The sequence below is a fragment of the Megachile rotundata genome, chromosome 2, assembly GCF_050947335.1.
Source record: "Megachile rotundata isolate GNS110a chromosome 2, iyMegRotu1, whole genome shotgun sequence".
In the NCBI taxonomy this organism is placed as follows: domain Eukaryota; kingdom Metazoa; phylum Arthropoda; class Insecta; order Hymenoptera; family Megachilidae; genus Megachile; species Megachile rotundata.
In genome coordinates, this window is record NC_134984.1 from 16,532,016 (window position 1) to 16,555,007 (window position 22,992).

The following is a 22,992-nucleotide window of genomic DNA, read 5'->3' on the forward strand; positions in this document are numbered from 1 at the left end:
AATTACAATAAATATTTGCACGATTATTTTATGTTTTATACTTCATATGTATAATTTTTATTATATGTACTATTTCTTATGTTGTTACATTTCGTGACCATATTTCATGACCATATAAAAGGAGCCATATAGTGGGACTGCTTTACTAAAATTGCAGTTAATATTTCTTTGATTACTTTATCTCTTATATTTTTTAAACATGTACACTTAACTTGTATATATGTATCATTATTATATATATTTTCTTTATTGTGTATTTTATTAAATAATCGATAAAAATTAAGTTTATATCACAACGATAAAAATGACCATAAAATTCGAACAAAATAAAGACCATTCCAGCAACAAAGTTGCAAAACCTTTGATGAAAATTCAAAATCTAGCGTGCTCGATAAAGAAAATAAATTAAGGCGGTTACGCAATAGCGGCGCACACATCAAAGTCCGGATAATCAATGACTCAGCTGAGAAAAAGAAAGAAGGAAAAAAAAAATGGAATGCGATTGCATTTATTGGGAAACGTCGCGCTTTGCAAGAAGCTTTTCGAGGAGTCGCGAAATTTTGAAACGAATCTGTCGCCGGATCACGAGCGAGAGAGAAAGATGGCGTCGATGTCACGATTTCGCACGATCTCCGCATCTTTTTCCTTCTTTTTCTGCTCTTTCGTTTTAGACCGATCGAAGAAAAAGAGTGCGTGGCCAGTGGTGTGTGCCGAAGCATAACACGCCGTAGCCCCCGGTGGCATTACTACTTCGTTACGCTCGTATATTTTTCCGAAACCTTATTCTTGTACGAGCGCTGTTTCGCGGCGAGCAACGCTCGTTGACCGTAGAAAAATTAACGACGTCGTATCCGCGTAATTAATTATCCTACCGAGCCGAATTTGTATCGAACGTTGTTCAATTTCGTTCGCAAAAATATTCCGGCGAAGTTTTAAGAAATATTCTTCCGGGGGAGTCATACCGCCATATTGATCTAAATAGGATACGACTCCAGTGGCGGGAAAATTTAAATTCGTTCAAACTGACGATATAATGCAAAATTATTTTGTAACAAAATAATATTCAAAATAAAATACCAAGTGTTTCTAAAGATTGATAAATATTATTTACAGATATTCGTTTAGTCTACATTCGTTTAGAAAGTCCTCTCCTACCAATCTACTTTTATCAAATGTAAATCGAGACCATGATCTTCTTATGTAGATATTAAAATAAGCGAAGGAAATTGATACTGCATTTATTTTAGAAATAGAATTTTCTTGCATACGAGGTCACTCTACTTCCAATTAGATAATCTTCCGGTTCAATACGAGGGCAATCAAAATTCAGATGTACATCTGAAGATATACGGATTTCACTAAATGTACATATAAGTACAAAACACAAGCCCGTTTAAAATAACCGTATAGTCGTTACAGATATTGAATCACAAATTTTCACTACGGTTCACGCATTCATTACTCGAATCGGTTTCAAGAAATCGGAAAGAAGATTCTTTCTCGGTGTCTGGTCGAGCCATAACCAGAATCCTTACGTGTCCGTGTTCCCGTTTCAAAGCCTTGTGTTTCGTGCTCGAGTAAAAGTGAGTCCCAGATAAACGGCATGTAATACCGTAAATATATCTCGTAACACAAAAACGTGGTTTCGTGAACTGTTCGTGCCTGTTAAAATTAGAGACAAGTGACCCGTGCGTGAGAATATCGACGCTAACGGAATTTTATCGATTATTTGATATGTCGGATTGGTAATGTTATTTATTAGCATTTACTTAAATTTATAAAAGTTTAGTCATCACTCTAACAAAATTTTTAATTTTATGTGCAGTAGTGGAGAAAAGTTTGTATATGTGTGAGAGGAGCGTGTGTTGTATGAAATTGAATATAGAATTTCTATATTTCTATGATTTTATTTTCTTATGGTTCTATATTTCTATGTCTCTATGTCCTCATATCCCTGCATTGCTATTTCCTTACCTCTCTATAGTCCTATATTTCTGTATTTTTATATCTTTGTGTCCTTAGATTTCAGTATCCCTATATTTCTGCATCCCTGTATTTTTGTATCTTTATATGGCTATATCCTTGAATCCCTATACCTCTATAGCTCTATATCTCTACATTACAGTATCACTACAATCTTATATCTGTAGATTCACATACTCCTCATATTGCACATCCCTTTACCTCCAAATCTCTATATCCAAAATCCTCACTGAATCCTCCACTATCATAAACCACCTACTGGTGTCATAAAAAAAATATCTTAAACTTACACTAGTATTATTGTTAAACCCCATCTATCACTGCCTATGAACCCAAAATTCAAACAAACAACCCTAACAGAACGTCAACCTTCTTTATTTCTTACAATTAAGTTGCGAGGTGGTAACCATCCGCCATTGCATTCTTAGCATATGTTTCAACAAAGATTTAAAGCAACGCTTCTGCAACGCAGAAAGGAAGAGAACGGTAATTTGACTGAACTTTTGCACATATTTTTTTCCTTTTTTAATTTCTAAATATGTAGAACGTCCTTGATAAGTCCTTGCGGTGTACGGGACGTTGCGAACCAGCGAAGGACTTCGCTCGCTCGCTCGTCGTTTCGCTTCGGTTCGCGGCGAGAAAAATGCTCGTATTTGTTGTAGATCGGCAATTGGCCAATTCACGGCAGCGCAGTGTGTCGAATGTCCCCCAATGATATCGTCTATTTTTGCGCGGGACTCGCAGAACGTAACGGTGGCGTAGCTACGGCCTAATTATAAAATGTTGCAACAACAGACGGTGCAACGAACCCACGAATGTGCCGTGCCATGACTCTGCCGGTGAACAGTCCAATTGTTATGAAACATCTTTCTAATATGTTTCGTGAACGGTTGCCGGTTACCTGAAACGCATGAAAAAGGACGAAAATTTTATTTTGCTGCTGGAGACAAGAAAGTATACGATTATTCAGCGAATTCCTCTGCGAACGTCTTCGGAACTATAAATTATAGCTCCGTTATTGATAGATTACCGATGTTTTATTGATACTTAATGATACGTCGATGATATCGCTAAGATCTGAGCACGGTGAAAGTTAGTCTGCAACACTATTTGTTCTAATTGCCTATCAGCCATTTTGTATTAAGAATGTTGACGGAATGGTTATACTTGTTAAACTTTAATATTGACATAAGGAATATTATGTGACAATTTTATCAAACTCATCAAACTGTGACATCTTTGTGTGCTTTACAATTACAAAGTTTTGCATTTGCAGACTTAGGGAAGTATCAATAAAATTGAAGACTTCAAATGCGAAAATTTGAAGATTTAAGGGTTTAGAATCCTCTACATTTAAAATGAGAAATGATATAAATTCAGAAGTCCAAATAGTTAAGTAGAATAAAAAGAGTTAGTTTAAGAGTGTAAAAGAAGTTAATTCGGTCACGAAGGGGTTAACAAGAGGCTCCACAGAGTCACGGAACGATTTCTGACACGCGTCTGGAGTTGAGCTCATTAATTCGTAGAACGTCAGGGAAAGGGCAGAGCGAGATGGCGATAGGAACATAGAGAGAGACAGAGACAAGTTTTTTCGTACAAGTTGCGCCACGATTATACAGTTAAACGTTAGTCTAACGGTCGTGCTTAGAATTTCGGGCATTTCGGGCCGGTGAATAGGACACGCACGCGAGAACCATTGACGAGACCTACACCTTGACATTCGACCGACGAGCAGAGAAAATTGTGTCAAACTCGCACTACTCGTCACTTCCTCGACCTAAATCCAACGATGCGCATTAATAGAACCTGAACAATAAAAAATTGTACTCAACTTCTTTTTCATCTTCATATTCTTTCACCTTTTTTTTGTTTTACTCTTCATAGTTTTTGTTTTTTACTCTTCCTCTTTTTCTTTACTTTACTCTTCATCTTTTTCATACTCCTCTTTTTTCTTAATTTTTTTCTTTCACTTTTCTCTCTTAAAGAGAGATCTTGCACTTCTTCTTCTTCTTCTTTTTTTAAAAAAATTGAGACCAGTGCTCATTAGCAATTAAATGTTACTAATAATATGTAGACAGTGTACATTAACCTTGAAGATCCAGATATATTATTGTACAGTTATAATTATAGTATATATGTTGATTACTACAATGAAAATATACATTGATTATTACAATAAAAATATACATTGATTATTACAATAAAAATATACATTGGTTACTACAATAAAAATATGCATTGATTACTACAATAAAAATATACATTGATTACTACAATAAAAATATACATTGATTACTACAATAAATATATACATTTATTACTACAATAAAAATATACATTGATTATTACAATAAAAATATGCATTGATTACTACAATAAAAATATACATTGATTATTACAATAAAAATATACATTGATTACTACAATAAAAATATACATTGATTACTACAATAAAAATATACATTGATTACTACAATAAAAATATACATTGGTTACTACAATAAAAATATACATTGATTACTACAATAAAAATATGCATTGATTACTACAATAAAAATATACATTGATTACTACAATAAAAATATACATTGATTGCTACAATAAAAATATACATTGATTGCTACAATAAAAATATGCATTGATTACTACAATAAAAATATACATTGATTACTACAATAAAAATATACATTGATTGCTACAATAAAAATATACATTGATTGCTACAATAAAAATATACATTGATTACTACAATAAAAATATACATTGGTTACTACAATAAAAATATGCATTGATTGCTACAATAAAAATATGCATTGATTACTACAATAAAAATATACATTGATTGCTACAATAAAAATATACATTGATTGCTATAATAAAAATATGCATTGATTACTACAATAAAAATATGCATTGATTACTACAATAAAAATATACATTAATTACTACAACAATATACCTTAATTAATACAATGACAATACACGTTAATTAACATAACAAGTCTTTGACAATGCAGTTTACACTTTAACCCTACGATTGTCATCCAAGTAAACGCAGCGACGTGCTTTCACTTGCATACGTGCTAAACACCTAAGTGGACAACAATGGCGGCAGAGTAACAACCTTCCAGGAGTTTCGCAGCGATTTTTTGCATTCGTTCATAAATGTAAGGTAGTCGATACGGAGCTGAGAGCAAAGCGAGCGAGCATATTTTACGCGAAGCCATGGCGCAACGTGTGGCGGTTACAAGGGAACGTTATATAAAATCCAAGCGCAAAAATGATACTTTAGCCGCTTAGAAAAACCGCGTTCAGTTGCTGAGAGTCTCGAGGATACCTACTTAGCTACGCTACCGAGGAATTGGGCACCGACCTGGACGATTGGTCACGATTGTTCGTTTCGTTCGACTTTTTTCGAATCGTACCTTTTTTTTACTTTGTCGACTGAATTTGTTGCTGCAATATCAACTTACGCATCATGGCTGGTGTCTGAGGCGAATTGATCTTACTATTCTTGCTAGAATTGTTTCTGAACTGTATTTATGATATTCTTTTGTATATTTTTATATTTTCAATTTTTCTTTTGTATGTTTTAAATGAAAGTGGGAAAACATGTGTCTTATGGTTATGAAGGGAGCACAAGTAAATTGAGACTTTTTGCAAGTGACAGAATGATCAAATTTTTAGATGATCAGATTAGTAGTTTTTTAAGTGACAAAATTGTTAAATGTTCACATGGTCATAGGACCAAATAAACAAATTTCTGAATGGTACAATTATTAAACTTCTGATAAAATGATAAAATTAGAAGTCTTGCAGATAATCAAGTTGATAAATGTCCAAGTGACCAAGTCATAAAATTTTCAAATAGCAAAATTGTGAAACTTCTAAATGATCAAATAACAAAATTTTAAATAACCAAATTGCTAAATGTCCAAGTGACCAAGTCATCAAATTTCCAAATAGCAAAATTGTCAAACTTTTAAATTACCAAATAATAAGACCTCCAAATAGCCAAATTGCTCAATGCCCAAATGACCAAATCACCAAACTTCCAAATAGCAAAATTGTCAAACTTCTAAGTGACCAAATGCCAAACCCCCAAATAACCAAATTGCCAAATATCCAAGTAATCAAATCACCAAATTTCCAAATAGCAAAATTGTCAAACTTCTAAATGACCAAATGTCAAACCCCCAAATAACCAAATTGCCAAATATCCAAGTAATCAAGTCATCAAATTTCTAAATAGCAAAATTGCCAAACTTCTAAATGACCAAATGACAAACCCACCAAATTGCTAAATGTCCAACATTTTCTTCTGAATTTCCATCACCAAGTCCCAACTTCGTCCCCAATGAAATCGATACAAGACTACACGTCTCTATACAGTTAAAGTCCCGTAACCGACACAACTTTCGGTACCGAAGGTCCCAGCTAAAATCGCCGAAGCGTCATCAGGAGTACGATCATGTCCGCGAGTAAATCTTCCAAGGACGACGTACACAAGCGTCTTTACGAAGCGGAAACGTGTGTGTACGGGCATTAAAAGGTATAGCGACAACGGTGTATATAGCAGCATAGTATAACATAGGTAAGTGTGTTTGTGGGTCAGTGGTACGAGAGCTGCCCACTACCACCGCCACCGCCGCCACAATCAGCCGCCACTGTCGGCTGGTAAAATTCTATATACCTACGGTATACAGATCGTGAAGTGCCATTGTTCTTGAACTTGTACGCTCACGCACCAAAGACGACGACCCACGCACTCTATATAACTGGATACATGTCTCTACCGTCGGGTATCATTTACATGTCACTCACGGAGATAAGAAATTAAGGTTGTTTCGTGTTCGCAGTCCATTTCTGTGTTTCATTGATCAGTTATTGGACATGTAGTTATTTGACTTCTGTGGTATTATGAAGGGGGCGTGTTGATGCGTATGTGGATGATATGGGGACGTAGGGTATAGGGACGCATATGTGGATCGTATGGGGATGTAGGGTATAGGGTTTTAGGGTATAGGGATGTAGGGTACTGTTGCAGGATACGTTAGAGTAAAGACACATGTAGGATACAGTGTGGATACATTAGTATAAAGACATATGTAATATACACACGTATGTAGGATACAGTATAGATACATTAGTATAAAGACATATGAAGTATACACACATATGTAGGATACAGTATAGATACATTAGTATAAAGACATATGAAGTATACACACATATGTAGGATACAGTGTAGATACATTAGTATAAAGCATATGTAGGATACACTCATATAGTATACACTTGGAGGATAGGTTAGTGTACACATATGTTACATATGTAGGATATAGTATGGATACATTGGTATAAAGACATATGTATACACATATGGGATACATTAGTGTAAAGATACACATGTAGGATACAGTTGCAGGATGCATTAGTGTAAACATATGTATGCATACACAGATGCAATATACAGTATAAAGATACAAGTTATACTATACAATATATAATTTATACAAACACAATATACATACAATATGAAGATACACACACATGTGGAATGTATGTACAGTGAAAATGAACAAATAACATATTTTTTTATAGTGATTTTTTTTACAATCATGGCTACAGATGATCTCCATAGTTTAAGAAAATTGTATATTACAAGAGAAGAAAATAATTTACCAAAAGGTAAAAGTATACTCTTTCTTTCAACATTCCCTAAATTTAGAACCCGCCAAGAATACAATGAGTAATATAATAAAAGAAGTTTGAATTCTAATAAATATTAACAAGTAAGAAATAACAATGAGCGTACATAGAATGGTTAAACAAACGGATCCCACGAAACTAGCGCGAAGAAACACGAATCCGTGAAAATAAATTACCGCGTAACTGTTCCAACAGAAAATGGACGCGTTCTATACTCCCGCGTTTTACTCTCAATCTCGATTGACCCACTTGGTAAACAGGACAAACTGGAAGAGCAAGGCTGGGGTCCTGCATAACGCGAAGAAAGAGAAGGCCGATTCGACTCGACGTTTTTTTGCCTCCTTTTTTTTATATCGTCACGAATCGCTAAGACGAGGATGAGGTTATGAGACGGAAGGGAGACAGGAAGCAACGAGACGGAAGAGGAAACGTGTTTAAGATCGTGGCCAATTCGTTATCGTAGCCACGGATACCGCGACCCACTCTTGGTTTCTGATGCCAAACAAACTGGAAACAATCTCCTTTCTGTGTTCTCTTCTTCTCGAACGCCGAGTTTGTGCTCCAATTGACCCGACTACTGAGAACAAAAGCTTAGTCTATCCTGATAAATCACCAACCGGATATAATCGCGCACGACGTGGCTGAGCACGGATTCAAAAATACGCGATCGATGTATCGTGTTTGATAGATCGAATAGTCGATCGTAACACTTGGAAGATTGATATACTGTTTTGGCAGAGGTTTTTGAGATTTATGTTGGTGTTCTTTATTTGGTTTTAGATGTTGTAACGTAACAATGAAATATTTGGGACTGTTGGGTTGTAGGAGATTTTTATGTTGGATGGGATGGAAGAGAGAAGCATTGGAATTGGCAGTGATGCATGGAGATTTGATGGATGTGACGTGGTGATTTAACGCGTGGTGACACGTTTTCAGATCTATACATTGTCAAAATTTTAAGATTTTAAATTTTTAGCTTGAAAGCTTCTGAATTTCTAGAACTTCCAAATTTTTAAATTTCCAAAATCCTAGATTTCCAAATTCTTACAATTCCAGATTTCTAAAATTCCAAATTACCCAAATACCAAATTCCCCAAATACCAATTTCCCCAAATTCCAAATCTCCCAAATTCTCCCAATTCCAAATTCCCCAAATTCCAAATTCCCCAAATTCCAAATTCCCCCAATTCCAAATTCCTCCAATTCCAAATTCCCCCAATTCCAAATTCCCCCAATTCCAAATTCCCCCAATTCCAAATTCCCCTAATTCCAAATCCCCCAAATTTCAAATTCCCCAAATTCCAAATTCCCCCAATTCCAAATTCCCCCAATTCCATATTCCCCTAATTCCGAATCCCCCAAATTCCAAATGCCCCAATTCCAAATTCCCCCAATTCCAAATTCCCCCAATTCCAAATCCCCCTAATTCCAAATCCCCGAAATTCCAAATTCCCCAAATTCCACATCTCCCAAATTCCAAATTCCCCAATTCCAAATTCCCCCAATTCCAAATCCCCCCAATTCCAAATCCCCCCAATTCCAAATTCCCCCAATTCCAAATCCCCCTAATTCCAAATCCCCGAAATTCCAAATTCCCCAAATTCCAAATTCCCCAAATTCCAAACCCCCCATATTCCAAACCCCCCAAATTCCAAATTCCCCAAATTTCCAAAATTCCTAATTCCCAAAATTCCTAATTCCTAAATTTCTAATTTCTAATTTTCCTAAATCCCTAAATTAAAAATTCCCAATCATTACGATAATTTGTAACATTGAATAACCGCAACAGATTCTGTTCACCTTTATCGGTTGATTTTCTTTCGCAATGCCGTTCGTTCTACATCGACTTAACATGATAATTAATAAAAAGAAGAAAAAAACAACAACCTACGGTCGGTCCTCAGCTTCTTTTATCGTGGAATTTAGGACGCTTTTTTTGCTGGCGATTCTTGATAAAAAGACTTTACGATACGGACTTATTTTTACGATCGCACCGTCAAGCAACTGTACGTACCAGAATCAAACTAGTCGTCCCTGTTCTTTTTCTTGTTTCTCTTTTTATTTTCGTTTATTTAATCGACTTAACCCTCGCAGTATTCTGCTTTTAATCTCATAATATAAATTATTAATATATAAACACAAATTGTTCAATATAATTATCTAATTATAAAATACAAAATTTATAATATAATTCTAGTTGTTAGATACAAAATGTATAACATAATTCTAGTTGCAAAATACAAATTGTATAATGCAAATTATAAGTGTACAATACAAATTATATAATATAAGTATGACTGTATAATACAAAATCTCAAATTCTCAATTTTTTTAATTTTTCAATTTTTCAATTGCTAAACTTCCAGCTCCTTCAGTTCTCAAATTCAAAAGTCCCCAAATACATATTATTTCCTATAATAAAATTCCAAAACTCTGTAGACCATCAAACAAAAATAAAACAATAATAATCACATAGAACAGAAGTATAATAAATAATAAAAGCCACAAATGATCAGCAAAGTTACAAATTCAATTTTGACTGTATCAAACATAACCTCACTACGTGAGAGCTAACCATAATTAGGGCTAACCATCTCTCTTTGATCTAGGATAGAACACTGGGTAACGAACCTTTACCTAGTTACACTTTAGTAAATTAGAATAGCGACAGTTCAGTCTATTGTTTAATTGTACCCAATTGCATCTTGTATACTAAAATTTGGAGCTTCATTTTAATGCAGTTAGATGTTGGAGCTAACCTGGTCTCTTTGACAAGGTTGGGACACTAGGTCCTTTAGTTAGTTACACTTTGGTCAATTACAATGGCGTAGATTTCATGTCATGTATTCTTCTATTTTGTTCAAACTGATGTCCTATCTTGAATATCAAAATTTGGAATTTGGGTTTAGTGTAGTTAGGTATTAATGTTTAAAAAGTATTTTGACTAAGTTAGAACATGGTAAGGATGCTTTAGTTATACTTTGGTAAATTAAAATAGTGTTGGTTTCATTTCATGTATTATTCAATTGTGTCCAAATTTCTGCTTCTCCTATATGTATACTAAAATGTGGAACCTCGTGTATTAGGTCTAACTAGAGTCTGACTAGGTTATACCAGAGTAACGATCCTTTATCTAGTTATACTTTGGTAAATTAAAATAGTGTTGGTTTCATTTCATGTATTATTCAATTGTGTCCATATTTCTGCTTCTCCTATATGTTTACTAAAATGTGGAACCTCGTGTATTAGGTCTAACTAGAGCTTGACTAGGTTATAGCAGAGTAACCATCCTTTACCCACCTATACTTTGGTAAATTAAAATGGCGTCGGTTTCATTTCATGTATTATTCAATTGTGCCAAAATTACTGCTCCTTCATATACTAAAATATGGAATCTCTTGTATTAGGTCTAACTAGATCTTGACTAGGTTATAGCACATCACCGATCCTTTACCTAGTTACACTTTAATAAATTGGGATGCCGTCGGTTTCGTTTCGTGTATCGGTTGTGCCCAAATTTCTGCCCCTCCATCTTGTATACCGAAATCCGGAACCTCGTTTTGGTGTACAGGGGCCGCCACACTCCACGGAATGTCCTCATTTTTTTTGGGGCCTCGGGGCCTCGAGGGCCGCGTGACTTCCTCAACGTAATAACCGGGAACCAAGATGTAGCTACACGTGAATTCGAACGTGTTCTGTCCCTTCGAATTTTGTCTACGTGTTCTGGCTCACAACTATTTCTTTTTACTTTTCCCGTTCGCGCGCTCACTAAATCTATTCGTCAGGTGCCTACTTTGAGGAGTTTGTTAGACAGCTGTTAGGCATTACATATTTATGGGACATTTTCTTCTGTACTGAGCAACATTTGCACCGTTCGTCTTATCGATTTTTGGGATAGGATATATTGAACCATTCGCTTTTATCGATTTTTGGAATGCACACCTGTTTAATTATTTTTAATGAAGAGTTACTAAAGTTGCAGATGGAATACACGAGTTACGAAAGGCACTTCAAGTGAATTATGAGTAAAATAATTTTAGGGAATTTTAATAAAATTGTACATTTTTTTGTGGTTGTGTTTTTCAGTATATTTATATTTTTGCTATTTGAAGATTTATTAATTTTATTTATAAAATTGTATGTTTATATGTATGACATGTTACATGTTACATATTACATGCTTCATTGATATTGAAAATAGTTGATTGTAATTTATATTATGCTACATGTTAATTAAGCTGTTTTAAGTTTGATAAATTTAACTAGTGAGTGATACATATTTATTTAACATTTAATAACATGTATTTATTTTATAAATATTTACGAAGTACTTAGAAACGATGCATCTTGACATAATAATTATTCATAAAATATTTAATAATGTTTATTTATTTAACATTTATTAGCATGTACTAATCACATAAACATTTAAGAAATACTTAAAAATAATAAAAAATTTAAACAACAATAAGAGTACATTTCAAAAATACCTCCACAAATTTCCCTAAAGACTCATTAATGCCAAGTTTACTTCAAATGTTTATCAACGCACGACAATGAACGTGACAGGTGATAAACAATTACGAAACGTATTGTTAAGAAAAGGAAGCAGTACGCTTCTCGCATATTTATGTAACGCAATGGCGTCGTGTAACGGCAACGCGAGTAAGTTTCCTCGTAAGTTCGTGTAACATCCGTGTCGTTGACTATGTGTACCCGCCACCCAGGTTACCTATCCCTTCTTCTTCTTCTCCATCTTTCTCCTCTTCTTCTTCCTATCATCACGCATGAACACTATCACGTAGACTTGCTACGAGTGGCCACGTGTGCGTCACACTTAACGCCTATCTCTAGTCATCGAATGTGGTAAGAATAGTCGATGCTCGAGTACCACGAAGAAGTTTCACTCGGTTCGATTCCGATTTCTCGGTGTAACGTACACTCTGGTGCAACGTGCTCCTTTCGATCTTGGAAAAACGGACAGGAAGATCCTGGGGATATATCACAAGGTTCTGAGGAGGTCCCTGAATCTTCAGAATTTTTATGGAGATTTTAGGAGGACTCTAGGAAATTTTAAACAAAGCAGAGTGGAAGAAGTATAGGACTTCTAACAAGAATAGCAAGAAGGTATAAGACTCAGCTAGCTATGGGATTCAAAGTCTACTAAAATCTGAAGAAGCTAGGATGCTAGGAAAATCTGAGGAAGATAGAATAATTAGGGAGAAATGGTGCAATATTCTTTTCTTTATTTAAGAAAACCACGTTGCTCGAGATTGTACACACTTAATCGGAGAACAGCCAAGTCCTTGGCAAGGCCGACCGAGACATCACCTTTTTTCAATTAACACACTTCTGGTAATCTTCTAGTTGTGAGAACATTTCTACACTTCAATTTACTGCTTTAGTGCACAGATTTGATAATGTTCAATTGGGTTCAAACAACGATTCTCTGCACCTCTATATTTAATTGAAAGTTAATTATTGTGCAGCCATATACTTGCTACACATCTGTAGTTATTCTGTCCTATAACTATATATAATAATAAGTTAATCATATTTTAAAACTGAGTATATATTCAGATATGTGATCAGAATATCTAGTAAACCTTATTACAGTGATTATAAGTATCATCAAACTTTGATTATCAACCCTTGATAAGGGTTGTATTTATAAAATTGCAGAGATGATACCTAAATAGAAACCTACAATTTGCTTCATGTCTGAAGATTAATGTTATGCAATATTTCTGCGATCAGCAAAAGATCGTGCAATAAAATTTTGACAACGGAGCAGGGTTTCGATTTATGAAATTTACGACATTTCGACCCGGAGGTTCCATCGTAGCAGCCACTGGTCAAAATTCAATTGGCTCCGTGCACAGCTTCCTGGGTGTCGTAAAATGCGTTGAAAGGATGCTCGGTGGCCACATCTAGGCCCACAGACCGTTTTCGGCCGATTTACTACGGTCAGATTTTACAACGGTGCCATTTGCGGCCCCCGCGTAACAATCTTTGGATACACTTTGCGTTCAAGTTTTGGGCAGTGATTTTTGGATGGACTTTAAAGCATTGAAAAGTTATATTTTCATTGTTAATTGTTAGATTGTTGTAGAAATTGTTAGAGATGTTGATCTGATTTTTTAACCTAGCTTTACTATTTACTTATTATATTTATATTTAAGATTATTATATTTAAGGAGACGGTTATTTTGCAATTGTATTCACTACTAATATTTTATTATTCGAGTACATATTCTACTAATTATTATTGTATTTTATAATGGTTATAATACGTCAAATATGTAGGTGTACTTCATAGTCCCTCACCAATAATCATGTCAAATCTACTATACACTTCTATCATTTTAAAGATAAAAAATATTTCTATCATACAGAATATCACTTAACTCTATTATCAACTATACACAAAAATTGCAATGTTAACAAATGCAATAATATAATTTTTAGCAAGTGTGTTGCAAACTTTCAAACACATGTTGCACCTAAAATATCAGTTAGTTAGTTTGTTGCAAAATTTCAAACACATTTTGTAGCCAGAATATCAGTCAGTTCTTCTATGAACGCTAAATATCAACAAAATAAAAAATATAACATAACTTTCAGTTTGTAGTAACTTTATCCCATAAAGTCATAGTGCAACCTGTCAACCAAAAATATACATTTTACGACTTTTTACGACGTTCATTGGCAAAAGCACATTATCCCCTGGTCAAGGTCACGAGATGCATACAGTCAGGTGGAGGTACCGGGTCGTTAATGGTCGCCCAGTGGCCACATCGAGGGCCGCAAAACCGTTCTTCTCCGTAAAACCACCGTAAATTTTCAGTCGCGTTTCTCGACACAACTCTCGAAATCTTCGACAACCAACGAGCACCGCAGGATTTAAGTGTCATCGAGATCTGTTGAATTATTTACGACTCGCTGTTTCCGACGTGGAGCTTTGTACCTGAACTAAGATTGATCTGTGGATGTGGCGCCATTTTGTTTTGTGTGGTGATCGCGAAATGGAGTCACTCTGATGATTGATAATTTAGTAATTTAGTAATGCGTTTTTGGAATGATTGTTGGACTCATTTGTAGGACGAATATAATTAAATATTATTATTTAATTTTATTATAAATTTAGTGTACATATATTAACATGTGTAAGCGTTATTATACATATGTGACTGTAAGATGAAATTTTTATATCTTCCTGCTAGATAAATTCTTGAAAGTAATTCTTGGAAAATATTGTTAGTTCAAATTATTAGAAGCAACTGTTAATACAGCTTTGTTAAAATATTGCAATATTTATTGAAGAAATATTGTATGTACATGATGTTTAATAAATATGTAATATATGTATGTACAGTTGTGGAAAATGATATATTTATTTTGATGTAAATATTATTACTATTAATACATACTATCTACATATCAAATAAACACATTATTTATATCACTCTATATATTACATATAATATATATATATATGCATAATGTCAGTATTTAGTATTTGTTTGAAAAAACAACGATTCAATTAATTTTGATGATAGGTAAATAAAAAAGGAAGACTGTTAGGTTTCTGGAACATTTACGCATTGTGTTAGATACATATATGTATTGTTATGATCATTAGTTGCTTCTAGAAACGAAAACTCGCTCATCGAATACAATTACCTAAAACACAATTCACACATGATTGTTTCGCACAGGTTCTTTTACATGCGCGAACCTACTTTCTTACCGTCATAAATTTTTGATATCTCTTCGTAACGATCGATGGTCCATCGGTGTCGACTTTCTTCCAGGCATAAGTGCCGTGATTAAATGACGATGCATATTTCCGGAAAAAAATCATTCCTTTCATCACAACTTTGAAACAATTGGACAATTTGATGTAAATTGTAATCATGATCATTGTAAGTTTGTATTGAAAAAATTGTTAAAAAGTTACTTATAAATAGCAAAATCTGAAGTGATATTATCTTTGAAATTGTAAAAAGAATATGAACAGCAAGGTCTGAGATGAAACCCCTTTTAACATTGTAAAAAAAAATTATATTTGAGGAGCAAAATTTGAAGTGACACCATTTTTAAAATAATAAAAATAAATTAGATACAAACAGCAAAATCTGAACTACTACCACATTTAAAATTATAAAAAGAATTATATCAGAAGAGCAAAATTTAAAGTAACACCACTTTTAAAATAATAAAAATAAATTATATCAGCAGAGCAAAATTTGAAATGACACCATTTTTAAAATAATAAAAATAAATTATACCAGTAGAGCAAAATTTGAAGCAACACATTTAAAATTATAAACAAACTACATAAGAAGAGCAAAATTTGAAGTGATACCACTTTTAAAATAATAAAAATAAATTATATCAGAAGAGAAAAATTTAAACTAACACTACGTTTAAAATTATAAACAAACTATACAAAAAGAGCAAAATTTGAAGTGACATACATTATTATTAAAATTATTAAAAAAATGAAATACAACCAGAAAAATATAAAGTCGCCCTTTTAGATTATAAAAGAACAGTAAGATCTAAAGTCGCGCTTAAAGAGTCGAGATTGAGATAGCATTCAAGATGTCCACCGTGTCCATCACGAATCCGTGTTTGGTTTCGAAAGAATTGAAAAGAGCGAGACGAATGTCGAACGGCAAAATATTTTAGGTCGCGAAGCATGGAAACATTGTGACCGTAAGAAATCGCGTCTCGCAATATTTAGACTCGTACTACTTGTAGCAGGCAGCCGAGCGACGCCCGATTATCCACGGACCTTTTCTTCCCGCCATTTTTCGGGGTGCACCCGGAAGAGTAGGATTCCTGTCGGGTTCGTTGTACCAACAATAAGGAAGTCTCGCTGCGTTTTCACAGGTAGCTTCTTGTTTATGTGGACTTCCGGGTGGTCCTTTCTTTCACGCTTTGGTAAAATATCACTCTGTTACAATTTTTGGTTTACTTATTTAGTTTAGGTATTTGTTTTTATGTGGATACAAGGTTTATACTGATTTTAATATATTGATAGAAATTTATTTGTTTGAAATGACTAAATTGTTTGTGAGATATAAATGAGAATGTATAAATATTGATAAGTATGTTAAATTTTAATATGTGTAAGTGTACAATTTATGTAGTCTTTAGTTTAATATGTAATTGTTGCATTAATTTAATGCTTCATTGTAATTTAATGGGTGCATTATTTTCTTCACACGTCCTTTGTTATACTGAAACATTCTTGGAAACTATTGTTGGTAATGAATAAAAATATTTGCAAAGATATTGGTTAAGAATTGATCCCCTTATCGAAGTTATGTGACAATATATTATTATCTAAATAAAATAATAGTATCATTGTCTAAATAGTGTCAATTCTTCATCTACTAATTTACTAGTGAATTACATTATTTTTGAAACATAAAAACCTTGCTCTTTTTGTAATAAAAACCTTTCTCTTTTTGTTATTAATTTTATGTAACGCGTGCAGATGGGTGTAGCAGGAAGAAAATATGTAATTTCAAAATTAAGGAAGCGTGTTTAAGTACGATGATTCAACGGTGATTTGTTTGTCCTCTGCAAGTTTTATTGCTTTCCACCTTGAAGCGCGTGTGAAGTGTCCGATTGCTTCGGCCATCCGAGTTGCCTTCGTTTGTTTAATTGTTTCCTTATGGGGTCCTTGTTACGTGCTACGACCAATGACACGAGGTCAACTTAACTGTTGAAGTTCTCTCAACTATCCTTCATTGATTTTTACAATTTACTTGTCCTGTTTCTTCGCTTATTGTACTGCAATTATGAACTAAAAACTTTATTCAACTATTTCCTTTTCGTATCAATTTTAACTTTGCAATGAAATTTGTGTTATTTGTATTTTATATGTGTATGTATATTGTACTGTATTTTTATATTGTAATATATATTACTACATTTGTTATTATAAATTATTACATTGGTATTATATGATATTATAATATATATATAGGTTTTATTGTAAATGTAACTTTAAGTGTAATAGAGATTTGCTGTGATACTTGCACATCTATACGTCGCGGCGTCTAACGAAATTCTGCCACGAGCACGCGTGCAGGTTTCGACACGTCCAAGAAACAAACGACGATCGCTTCGACGCAAAATTCCGTTGAACACGCAAAAATCGTTACTACTTCACGAAATACGTTACTCTAACTATAATACAATGTATGTTTACTTACAACTATGTTACACTCCCTACATATATGACGTTAGGATATTATTTTTGTATTATAATACACATACACACATTATACATATATGACACACATGTACATACATATTATACACATATTACATACATCACATAACATTGTTATTATATACTATTATAATACATATGACGTTATTACATTTCTTTTATATTATAATACAAATACAAACATTACATATTACACACATGTACACACATATTATAATACATATCACACACATCACATTACATTGTGTATTACATAAAATCATATAAAACAAAATTAACATAATCACTCAAACTAACATTTGAATAATTAAACTCATCAAAATAATTTAAAAAAGTACTCTATCTTTGTGTCCATGAGTACTATACATATTCACAGAAACAAGAAACATAACTACATAACCTAATAATTTAAAATGACATCGATTTATGAACGCAGCCCTCGATGGCACACTTCTAGTGCAATTTAACGAAGGTCGTTACGGGAAAACACGAAGAATTACGTTAGTACCTCGTAACATGTGTACGAGCAATATTTTGAGAGACTTTTACAAGGATCAAACAAAATGAAGGTAAATATTGAGAGGTTGCCGGTCACGCGTCCCAGTGTTTTCGACGCGTGACCATTGTAAATTATGAAAGATCGCAATAAATACCGTCTGAACGTCTGTGACACACGTGTGTTTCCTTGCCTGCCACGTTCCGGGTCATATTGTTCACGTGTCCTTCCGTTTTGTGCCTGCATAGCAATTTATCTTCTCATTAACACGGTATCAGGTAGTTGTATAAACGTTTCATTGTTTTAATACTTGTCCCAAAAGGCTCAGCAAGTTTAAAAAATTTTCTTTTTTTCAAGTTGTAAATTTTTTTAAATATTTGTTGAATTATGGTAAGGTTATTTAAGTTAAATTCTCGGTTGCAGACTTTTTATATACTTGTTAAATTATGTCAGGGTTATTTAAGTTAAATTTTCGGTTGCAGACATTTTATATATTTGCTAAATTATTTCAAAGTTATTTAAGCTAAATACAATAGGTTCTTTAGGTTAAATTCAAATAAAATAAATATTTATTTAAATGAAGATTGGCTAAAATAATTTGTCCAAATTTGTTATGTGAAATGCAACAAAATAATTTACACTTGTAATTGCTATTTAAATTCATTGTAAGACTGACTGTATATTTTATTAAAAATAAAATAATACAATGACACAAAAATTTCTTACTCATACAAAAATGATTTTTTATCTCACAATCTTTTAGTGCACAAATATTTTGTCTTATTACAAACTTATCAAATCATCAAATTATAAAAAAAAAGAAAATAATTAAATTTATGTAACTAATATTTCCAAGTATGATTTTTAAGGAAAGCAGGTATATGCAAACCTTCCTCATTGCCCGAATTAACCGAATGATTTATGTTTACATGAAAGAATGATTAATTAATAGGATTATGGTAATTGTACATGTTTCTCCATTCAAATCAGAAAGGTAGGCGTATTGGTATCTGAAGGGTACCCAAAATATTTTGACAGCGCCACCTCGGGACACCCTCAGAATAAGAAATTTATGGTTGTTCCTTCGGCAAGTTTCCGGGGGTTATAGCTGCCTGAGATCCGAACCTTTTCGAGTTTCATTCGAACCGTTAGAATTTGCGATTTTATTGCTACCAATAAATACGGCCTTGCGCTGCCGTTTTCCTGACTTTTACCAACAATCACGAGTGATCCTTACTTATGCCCTCTTTTCAGAGACAATTCTTGCGTCTTCTCGGGAAGACCTTGGATGGAACCTTCTTTGTCCTTCAAATAAATCATTTTACGTATGCAGAATTCATGAACAATTTTTGCTAAAATTTTTATTAATTTTAAGATTTAAGGATTATTCATTTTAAGATTGTTAAAGGTATAATTTTTTGTTAAACAATCTTCGTAATTTTGTATTATAATTTGTAATAATTTACAGGTTGATGTAGGACTGAAATATATTATAGTTTGACAAGGTTAATATTTTAAAAATAAATTATTTGTAACATTCAAGTTTTTCTGACATAAGGACGAATTTTTTAAAGATGTAATTTGCAGATGCAATAACTTTGGCCTCTACTCTCATAACCTTATTTCAAACTTAATTAAATATACGCTAACAAGTAGAATTATTAAGAGTCATTAAAGAGAAGTTACACAGGACATTATGTTACATTAAATAGCTGTTTCCCTCTTCTATAATAGCAGTTCTTATTCAAAATTATAATAATGTATTCTATGTTAAAAATAATGGAGTCTAACATTTACACAATTGCCACAATAATGGTACCAAAACTTAATTCTCAAAATGGAGGCAAAACTCTTCTTCTTATCAGATGAAGTTTGAGTTTGAGTCCAAACATAATTAATAAAATTGAGCAGTCCCTAAAGTGGGGGCAAAAATCTTCAACTTATCAGATGAAGTTTGAGTTTGAGTCCAACCATAATTAATAAAATTATGCAGTCCCCAAAGTGGAGGCAAAAATCTTCATCCTATGAGCTCAAACTTTATTTCATGAACCACATCTCCATCTTATTTCTATACCTGAAGATCTTCCACAAAGTGTACCCGTCATTTTTTAAGAAAATGATAGCATTAACTAGCAGCTAATTCTAGGATCACATAAATGGCCCCGGTACCCTTATCTCACGGTTCACATACTTTAAAATAAACTTGCAAACAATTAGGTCGATCTGGTTAGCGATGTTCACGAAGGAGGAACGCGGTCGAGTGGTACCACTAGTCGCAACAACGAAAGTGTAACCGACTTGCGGCTCGAAGTGGGGCCATTTAGAATTGACGGAAAAAGGGGGGGCCCCCCGTCTGGATGTAACGAGGATCCGTTGCGTCAAAGAAAAATTCCCTCCCCGACGGGACAGTTGGCAACACGTCGGGGGGCGGCGACGGTCCGCTTCGACGCCTAATTAATCGAAAGTTATACAACAATTATTATGACGCAAATCGCCGCGATCCGTGGCGAGTGCGACTGTTATGCCGTGGTTCGCCCATATTGCAATCGCGACCGCTAATTAAAACTTTGATTCACCTCAGATTCGGATCGATCAAATAAATTAAACCTTGAATTCGACGATTGCGGTGCACGCGTGTGATGCAACCGAGAGGCGGGACCGATGTGGAATTTTTATTGCCGAAGGTTCATCCTGGTAATTAGGCTTTTAAAAACGACGATCTTATCTAGTACTTTTTCTGCGGCGTGAATTTCTTGTTTCTTAAGCGGTTTATAACTTGTTCAAATAAGATTAATATTGTTTGTATTGCTTAATCGAGGTTGGATTAGTCTGCTAGGTTTAAGTTGGGGAATTCGGGAATCTAGGGAATTTTTAAGGATTAGGAAAGTTGGGAATTTGAGTAATTTGGGAGATCTGGATAATATGGGGATTTGGGGATTTGGGGAATAGGGAGAATTTAGGGAGTCTAGGGAATTTTAGAAGTATGAGAAATTTGGGGGATTCGGGAAATTCGGAGAATTCAAGCGATCTGAGGAATTTGGGAGATTTGAGGGATTTGGGAAATTAGGGATTTTGGGAAATTTAGAGAATTCGAGGGACCTAGGGAATTTGGGGGATTTGAGAAATGTAGAGATTTTGGGAATTTTGGAAACTTGGATATTTGTAAAATTTGAAAATTTGGGAATCCAGAAATTTGAGAATTAGGATATTTGAGACCTTGGAAATTTCAAAATTGAGATATTTGAGAATTTGTTACTTTCAAAATTTGCAACTTTGCGAAAAAATGTCTATTACCCCCTCCAACCACATATTAACTAATCAAAAACATCACAGCAAAACTAACAAGAATACAAAAGAAAAATGCAACTACCGCTATACGCTAACACCACTTTAAAAGACACAGTGTCCGAAAGAACACTCGAAAAGTGCATTCAAAAACGCACACAAGTCTCCCAGTCACTAACAGCGGTGTCGTAAAAGAACGAATTGTGTGCAACAAACGGCACGTCTCCGAAGGATTAGGTTTGAACTCGTGGAAAAAACTGTCGACCCAAGATCCTTTCGTCACCTGGAGTCCAATCGTTAAGGACCGTGTCGATAGGTCGGTTTACTGTATTTTGCAAACTAGCGGTAACCTCTATTTTTTCTCCACCTCGAGATTCCCGAAAGTCCCGTTTTTCATCTGCCCCAAAACGGACACGATTGTCACGGGTTTGTAGGGTAACTGTAAAAGGGTTTCCCGTTTAAGGGTTACCGACATCTTTTTTTTCATCTTTTCTGGCATTTACGTTCTTGTACCTGATGTACAATTTTACTGCTTCCAAAGACTGGCGTAATTTTACACTTCGTGCAAAAAGTTTTCAAACGTTTTCTGCTTTTGACAATTCATTGGTAGGTTGGCTAGTCTTTGGTGTACTTAAGTGGGAATATTTTTATGTATTTATATTTCTAGATAACTAGGTTCGAATATTACTACATATGTATGATCCTAGATTCAGAGATTCATAGATTCAGAGATTCATAGATTCATAGATTTATAGATTCATAGATTCCTACTTTTCTAGATCCCAATTTCCCTACATTTTATTTCACAAAACAAAATTCCTTCATTTTTAAATCCCTAAATTTAAGTATCCTCACATATGTATATTTCTACACTACTAAATTCCTATATCCTTCTATTCGTACATCCACATATTTCTGTACTTTGTTCCAACTCAAAAAGGTACGCATGCATGCGCTTTTACTTGTTTTCCTGTCCATTCGCTTGTAGCGGCGCATGTGTGTTCGTCGCTGTAATAAACTCACCCAGGTGAAGGTAAAAATGGCGAAATTCTCGCCTCCACCAATTAAATTCAAAACTCGCGCACGAGCTGTAGTAAGCACGAATTCCACATTGACTAATTCACGAACTCGTGCATACACGCCAACCCCTCTACTTTATCACCGTCGTTCGCACGCAATTGCTCTTCGCGTTTTCCTATTTTAACGAGCTAATTGGTTATGTCAATTTCCTGCAATGCGTGCATGTTTTCAATGGATGGAAAAC